The following is a 7656-nucleotide window of genomic DNA, read 5'->3' as shown; positions in this document are numbered from 1 at the left end:
TATTTATGTTTATTTTTTGTGACTATATATTATTAATCATATTTAATATCAAATGAAATTAAAATAAATAAAATAAAATAAATTTTATATAATAAATTGAGATTTTGTTTGGTGATTTATAGAATGATTTTGAAACTGATAATTGTTGGGAATTTGGGTGGAATTAAAAAAGTTATTATTAGGATCCATTTAAAACAAAAGGACGGGTAAAACAATAAACAAGAGTTTACGAAGGCTGATAGCAAAAATATAGTAGAAAATATGAGTTTTTTTTGTATGTTCAAATTAATTGAAACAAGTCTCTATTTATATAAAATAAAAAATAATGAAATTTGGTATAAATATATAAAAATAAAATTTTCATATTCTATAAGATAATTTATCTCAAATAACTAGATTAGATAAAAAAAAATATCTAAAATTTCACTATCCAATAGAAACATGATATATTTCTTTATCTAAATATTATCCTACAATTAAAAAAATAAACCAATCAAAACATATCATGTGGCAAGCATAACCCAATATTTTTACGCTTCAGTTCCGTTGAATGTCTTCAACTCAGTTGTTTCTACCTTACTTTTTTTTATTTTTTTTTAACAAACTATTGTATTGTTTCAACATCGTAAGTAGTCTAAGTGTATAAACTATGAACCACATAAATTTAATATGTTGTTCTCGTCGTATTAAATTTAAATTTTTATCCGGACACTAATTTTAACAGATCCAATTAAATACAAACACATATACAATTAAACTTTTTTTTTCTTTTCCATCAACTTACCTAGGGACAATAAATTAAAAAGCGACAGATTAATATTCTGTTACTGAATAAAATTTTTTTTTCTTATCGTCACTCTGTTACCAAATAATCTATCCTATAGTATGCGGTTTGAATGATTTAAAATAAGTTCATAGTAATAAAATACAAGAAAATTATTCTCGTAATTTGTCTAACCCTTTTAACTGCTTTGAATAGCATTTTTTTTTTGTCAAACACGATACTTTTTTTTTGGTAGGGAGGCCAAACAAACACGATACTTAATAGATTAATTAGTTGCAATTACAAATGTCTTTTAGGGCATGTTTTGCCAGAGCATCAGCTTGGAAATTATCGAGTCTAGAGATATGAGAAAAACTACACAAATCGAAACGATCCGAGAGAGAGTGGGAATCATATAGAAGCCCGCAGAGTTCTTTTGGAGAGGTCTTCCGATTGAGTGCTTGGACTAGCATCTGCGAGTTTGAAGCAAAGGAGATCTTGTTGAAACCCGATTCAATGGCAACTCCCAAAACCGTGAGAGTTGCTAGTGCTTCGGCCATCAGAGGTGATCGGATGTGGGTTGCCGTAGATTCACCTTGGAGGAGGATGTCACCGGATTGGTCTTTGAAGATCCATCCACAGCCCGTGTTCCCATTAACCTGCCAGACTGCATCCGTGAAACAGGTAATTGGGTTCTCAAAAGGTTGTATCGATCGTTGTCCAAGGATCAGAGATCTGGGTTGAACTGGTGTCCGATTGGATTGAGTCTGTTGGGCTTCCTGCCATTCTTTTGCCCGTAAGATGGCTAGAGAGATAATTTCAGTAGTTTGGATTTGGGTCTTATCAAAGAGTAGGCGGTTTCGAGCTGTCCAGCGAGTCCAGATGATCCAGGGTGCAAGGGGACCAGTCGCTATTCCAGTGGGAGGGAGGCATATGATCTTTGTAGATTCCACAAGGCCTGTTTTGAAAGATAGGGTTAATTCAGTGTTAAATCGATCTTTAAACGGTACCTGTTTCCAGACATTCACAACAAAGGGACACTGGAAAAAGATATGCGCTTCAGTTTCTGGAGCAGTAGTTTTAATTTCGGTGAGCACTTGAGATTCTAGATCTCCTTCTTCCATTTAAATTGGTTTTCAGGATTTTGTGGTATAGGTATTGGTATTGGATCTTGAACGTGTTTTTTCTGTTGTAGGGCTTCGTAATAGCCTGACTTGGCTGAATAGATTCCATCAGGGGTCGGGAGCCACGCCCAAGAGTCTGATCCTCCTTGCTTACTTGGTTTAGGGTTGAGGATGTTCTCCTCATAAAAGGGGAGGATTCTTTTGATCAGAGGAATATTCCATTCCTTAGATTGAGTGAGAAGTAAATCTGCAACTCGCAAGTGTTGGTCCTCTTTTTGTGGGGGTCCGAGAGGAGAAAAAGGTTGGTCTAAGGAGAGCCAAGGGGTTCCCCATATCGGTGTTGCTTCACCTGTTCCAAGTAGCTTGCTCAGGTCTGTCTTTAATAACTCTCTTCCTAAGCAAATACTCCTCCACCCGTGTGATGCATGATTTGGGACAGGACTCTCTAAGAAAGATGTGGTTTTATAGTATTTACCTGTTAATACTTTTGCAAGGAGACAAGAAGGTTGAGTAAGAATCCGCCAGCTGATTTTTGCTAAAAGGGCATCATTATAGCATTGTAAGTCTCTGAAACCCAGTCCACTGTCTTTGAAAGATTTAGTCATCTTGTCCCAAGCAATCCAACACATCTTCCTCTTGTCAGGTTTCTCATCCCACCAGAAGCGGGTTAGAGCGGATTGGATACGACTGCAGAGGGAATTTGGAAGCTTAAAGCACGACATTGTATAGGAGGGCATAGCTCCCAGGACTGACTTAAGCAAGGTCAGTTTTCCAGTGGAGGAGAGGAATTTGGAGGACCAGCTGAGAGCTCGTTGTTTTATCCTGTCTACAATCATGGTGAATAGGTCCTTTTTCTTCCTCCCGAATAACTCTGGTAGCCCGAGGTATTTTCCTTGTCCTCCAGTTTTGTTGATGCCAAGTTCCTGCTTAACCCTTTCTTTGATATCATTTTTGGTTTTTCTCGAGAAGGTAATGGAAGATTTGTCTTGGTTTATCTTTTGTCCTGAGGCTGCTTCATATTTATGCAGGATCTCCTTTAGTTGTCTGACACAAGTTTTATCTGATTTACAGAAAAACATAGTGTCATCTGCAAATAGGAGGTGGTTGACCCGTGGGCTCCCTTTTGCTACCCGTATCCCATGTAATTTACCATGAACTTGTGCTTTGTTACATAAGCCTGAAAGTACTTCACTACAGAGAATGAAGATGTAAGGAGATAGTGGATCGCCTTGTCTGATACCTCGACTTGGTTTCACCATTCCTTTGGCCTGTCCATTGAGGAGATAGGAATAGGATACTGAGGTGATACACTGCATGAATATATTAGTCCAATGAGGGTGGAAGCCCATTCTGGTAAGTACTTCTTCAATAAAACTCCACTCTAATCTCTCGTAGGCTTTACTCATGTCAGTTTTGACTGCCAGGTAAACTCGTTCTTGTGCCATGGATTGTTTCAGGTAATGAAGAGCTTCATGCGTGATGAGGACATTATCCGTGATTGCTCGACCAGGGACAAAAGCGGACTGATTCTGAGATATGCAGGTTTGTAATATGGATTGCAGTCGTTTTGAGATTATTTTTGCAATGATTTTGTAGAAGATTGAGCAAAGTGCTATTGGACGATAGTCAGCCACTCTTTTCGGACTAGTAATATTTGGAATCAGTCTAACATGAGTGTGGTTTGAGTGTGCCGGGAGGGAGCCAGAGGTAAAGAAGTCTTGTATCTCTGTTGTGACCTTTCCGCTTAAGGTGTCCCAATTTGGTTGATAAAAACTTGCTGAGAATCCGTCGGGTCCCGGAACTTTATCCGGATGGATGTCAAAACAAGCATTCTTGACTTCAGTTGGGGAAGGTATCTTCAGTAACTCTTCATTCATTGCTTCTGTAATACATGGTGTTAAAGCATCCCTTACTGTTGTGGACCTGGTTCTTGCAGTCGAGGTAAATAACTCTTGATAGTAAGAGGAAATAGTGTCAACAATCTCCTGTTCTTCATAGATTGCATCTCCCTGCTCTGATTCAAGAACTGATATATTGTTGATCGCCTTACGACTCTTTGTTGCAGCATGGAAGAACCCAAAGTTCTTGTCTCCTAAAGCTAGCCAGAGTTGGCGGCTGCGTTGTTTCCAAATCTCTTCCTCTTTTTGATAGGCAATTGTTAACTTTCTGTTTAGATCATCCAGTAGGGCTTGAGGGCTCTTGCCTCTTCTAGTTGATCCCTGAGGTCATTTACAGTCTGCTGATTGTTTTCTTGTTGTTCTCTTGTCCAGGTTATAATTGCGGTTCTGCACAGTTGAAGGCGTTTGTCTACTACCGCATCAGGGCAGGCGTTCCATGTGTCACAGATAAGTTTTTTGACTTCTGGTATGTGCCTTAGTCTTCTATCATAACGAAAGAGACCTTTTCTTCTTTTGCGTACAGGATCGAAGGAAGATACTAGAGGGCGGTGATCAGAGCCTTCAAAACGAAGATATTCACTTCTTCCTGACGGGTAAGCAATAGTCCATTTGCTGTTTGCCATAACCCTGTCTAGTCTGCACCTGACAATGTGTGAGTGTCTTTTCCCTCTCCAAGAGAAAAAGTTTCCTGTGTGTTGGAGATCGAACAGGTCGCAGGTAGACATAAGTGATCTTAAGTCAGAGAACGATCCTTCTGATCTGGGTGGGCCCCCTTTTTCTCATTGCACCCGATGATATCATTAAAATCTCCCGGTAGAAACCAGGGCTCAGATCGAGAGGATGTTTGCATTTTTAGCTTTTCCCAGATTTCAACTCTCTTGGTTCTATCAGGTTCTCCGTACACGAAGGTAGCAAAGAAATATCTGCCTTTTGCTTTTATTCTGGTATCGATTAGGTTATTACAGGAATTTAATATTTCCACTTCTAAGCTTTGTTTCCAGAACAGGGCTAAACCACCTGCCCCTGGCGAGAGGGGGGGAACCAAGTGGTGGGAAGGATGGTCGAGCCATTGTAGGGATTGTAGCACCATGTCATTCTGGTTTTTGGTCTCCATGAGGAAGATGAGATCATGACATATACGTTTCTTTATGTCCTTCAGTCTCTGGACTGTTGTGGGGTTCCCCAACCCACAACAGTTCCAGCTTACAAACCTTAAGGAAGAGGGGTCGGCGGATTCTGAAAATCCACCTTCTTCTTCCTACTTGTCGGGGAAAGGGAGACTCTTGGTGAAGTTGAATGAGCTGGTTGGTGAGGAGTATCGATGTCATGGGTTTGGGCAGTTTCTTGTTGAGTTCCCGAGTTTTGTGTTTGGGGTTTATCTTTTGGAGCAGAGGGTCCTGAAGCTGTTCTGACTGGTTTTTTCTGACTTTGCTTTGACGTACCAGGTTTTGATCCGCCTTTCACTTCATTTTGTTTCCTTGGGGAGCCACGAGTGAAGTTCCATTTTTGGGTTTTTGCTCCCAATAATGCTTGGTTTCCTTTTGCAGGTTGTTTTTGGATAGGGGGTCTACCTCGTCCTCTCTTGCTTGGTTCACCTTGGTCTTGAGCATGGGTAGGGGAACTGGTCACTGCTACATCGAGTGTAGTGTGTTTTAGTGAGAGATTATTAGGTTGAGGGTTCAACAGAGATGCATTAGCCAGGTTAGCTTCCATTATCGAATTGGTTGTGTTTTCCATTAGATTTTCAGTTTCACCTTGTAGTACCCTCATGCGTCTCACTGCACTCTCTTTTGGATCAGGATAGGCCATGTACTGGATTGTGACTTCTCTCAGTTCGTTTAACACTTGTTTTTTAGAGGGGAGTTGGGATCGATCCACTTGGATTCCCAAAGGTGGTGGGGTTTGAGGATCAAGGCTTGAGATATTTCTTTCCAGTGGTGGTCTTCTTGCTCTAGAAGATACAGAGGGTTCACCTTGGGGTTCCACTGATGAGTTTGATTTTTCTCTCCATTGTAGGTTTCTTGGTGGGGGAGGATGATGCCTTGAGTTCTTGTTGTGATACAGGTTGGAGGCTCTCGTTCTAGAGATCGAACGAGAGGGTGCTCTGGGTGAATATCTTCTAGCAAATGTATCCCTCTGATCCCGTGGGACAGGTCTTGTTTCAGAACGCGAGTGGTTTGGGTGTTCCAGTTGTTCATAGGAGCGTTTCCTAGACTCGAATTTGTGCCGTGTTTGGTAGCTTCTCTCCGAGTCTTGTGTTCTAATGTGTTGTTTTGGTGGTAGGAAGTTGTCCTGAGGTGTATAGTAATTCCTCGACACTGATGTACGAGTCTCACCTGAAATGGCTTGTTTTTGTTCAGTGGTACTTCCTTTCTTTCCACCTTCAATCCCGGGCAGTGATACTTGTAATGAGAGAGCCGCATACAGTAAGTACAGTAGTTTTTGAGGTTTTTGTACTCTAAGCAGATTAGGGCTTCACTGCCATCTGAAAACTCGATGATTGTTTCCTTTGTTATAGGTTGTAATCCATTAATGAGGACTTTTAGTTGGATCGACGAGGTGGAGATATTCCAGTCCAGAATCTCGCCAAGCGCTTCGCCAATAGAGAGAACCATTTCTTTTTTCCAATAGTGTTTTGGAAGGCCTTGAACTTCGAACCAAAAGGGGATCTGTGAAGGGAACGATGGTGAGATAACCGGTTCCCATCGTTGGAGAATAACCATCCATTGATCAAAATGATAAGGTCTGTTATCCATGACTTGATTGAGGTCTTCTTCGAGTTCAAATTTGAACTGAAACACACCTTGACCTAAATCGGCTCCCTCTGCTTTTCCTTTCAGGTTCCATCGATTAAGAAGGAAAGGGAAAATAGCCCACATACGTTGGTCAGCGGGGTTAGTAAGTCTGCCTATTAGAGTGAGAGAGTTTTCCCGAATTAGGTCTGTTGTATCCAGCTCTGGTGCCTTTATCCGCTTTTGGGGAGGGGTGAGTAGTTCATATCCACACATTTACCTTTCAGATGGTATGGAATACGGTTTGCCATGGAAACTCAAAGAGTTTTGATTCGCAGGGTTTGAAAAATAAAATTGATTGAAAAGGTTGTAGCAGCGGGAAAGCAGTTTTATATCAGGAAGGTTCGAAAGCAGGGGGTTCCTCAGCAAGCAAAGGTGGAAATAAATACAAAGAGGGGATTAACGTAATACCAGATTAGCAGAAACATTGAATTCTGGTAGGTGAAACTCTAAGATTTGCCATCGAGATGTGAAGACCAGATGGTTGGAGTGGGGGAGAAGGAAAATAATATTTTAATCATTTTTAACTGATAGAAACATAGGAGAGACTATCAGCAATTCAGCATTTTCGAGTTATAATCAAGGAAAAGGTTACTTCTAGAGTGGCACGTTGGTTCATATGTAAATTTGGTGTCGAACATATAATTTTACTAGGTGTTGGTCACGTACCAAGTTGTGCTCATCTTCATGATCATAGTGAGATTTGGAAATCTAGTAATATGTTTATGTTTTTCTAGGAAGAAAAACAAAACAAAGGGTGTCAATGAAGCAATCTGGGAGAGACACGCTCAAGGCTTGTTTGGCCCACTCAATTTGTTACTTTTTTGCTTATCAATTATCTCTCGCTTTTCTATTCCGGTTGGAAATGTTTTTTTTTTTGGAAAAGAAATTATTATTAGATATGATCCAGTCTTTTATCGTCCGATTAATTTTTAGGGTAAATAGTTATTGAGTAGCCAATTCACCTAATTATCTATCAGATGGTACTATTTCGACTAACAAAATTTAGTAATTTTGTAATTTTATATATGAGAAGTTTTAATTTCTCTCACTAGACATACATGATAACTCCTACTCAC

General features: G+C 40.2%; 1 pseudogene; it reads right to left on the bottom strand.

The window, feature by feature from the left end:
• Nucleotides 1-1053: 1053 nt before the first annotated feature.
• Nucleotides 1054-6828, bottom strand: LOC104727990 (uncharacterized; annotated as a pseudogene).
• Nucleotides 6829-7656: the final 828 nt, after the last annotated feature.

Source organism: Camelina sativa, chromosome 11, assembly GCF_030686135.1.
Source record: "Camelina sativa cultivar CO46 ecotype springtype chromosome 11, ASM3068613v1".
NCBI lineage: Eukaryota > Viridiplantae > Streptophyta > Magnoliopsida > Brassicales > Brassicaceae > Camelina > Camelina sativa.
This window is presented reverse-complemented; position numbering and strand designations above follow the sequence as displayed.